This window comes from Monoraphidium neglectum (assembly GCF_000611645.1).
Source record: "Monoraphidium neglectum strain SAG 48.87 unplaced genomic scaffold scaffold00572, whole genome shotgun sequence".
Classification (NCBI taxonomy): domain Eukaryota; kingdom Viridiplantae; phylum Chlorophyta; class Chlorophyceae; order Sphaeropleales; family Selenastraceae; genus Monoraphidium; species Monoraphidium neglectum.
Genome location: NW_014013056.1, coordinates 12,846 through 13,516, shown reverse-complemented (window position 1 = coordinate 13,516; position 671 = coordinate 12,846).

Here is a 671-nt window from a genome sequence, read left to right as displayed (position 1 = left end):
GCATGAGTGCGCATGGGGCGCAGGTTGAAGGCGTGTTGCCAGTAGTGCTAGGAGATGGGTCAGCCGCTGCGCTGTGTTGCAGCCTGTGTGGCTTGAAAGCCCTTCGCTGCTACTCGCTGTGCATTTTGTTGTCGGCGGGACCGCTGGCGAGGTCACACGCGAGATTGCACGGGTTGGGAGGCGGCGCATCAGCTGTCGGCGATCAATCGCAGCGCTGGCATTCCCCAGGCCCGGACCGAACGCAGCGCGTCCATCTAAGGAGGTTGAGCGTTCACGCTGGGGGGAATGAGGGCATGTGTGCCCATGCGATTGCAAAAGCGACGGGCTGCCAGAGCTTAGGCAGCCGGTTGCATATCGCAATGATGAGCATAATCAGGCGGACACACACAGCGGCTGCACAACCTGAGCAGCTCATCTGCAGCCCTGGCGACTAGGTGCGCACTGCAGCTCTTGACGTGGAGCCATGCTGATCTGCTGAGAGGGGGCCGTAGAACCCGTTGGAGAAGGTGCAGGCCCGACGCGGTGTTGCGCCTAGGAAGGTGGCATGCCAGGTTTGGTTGCCCTCTCTGGACTGGATCGTCGGAGTATCAAAAAGACACTGCTAGTGAGTCCCGCCACTCCTGCTGCATGTGTGCTGCTGGTGTGCTGTGGCATCTACCGGTATGGCGGGT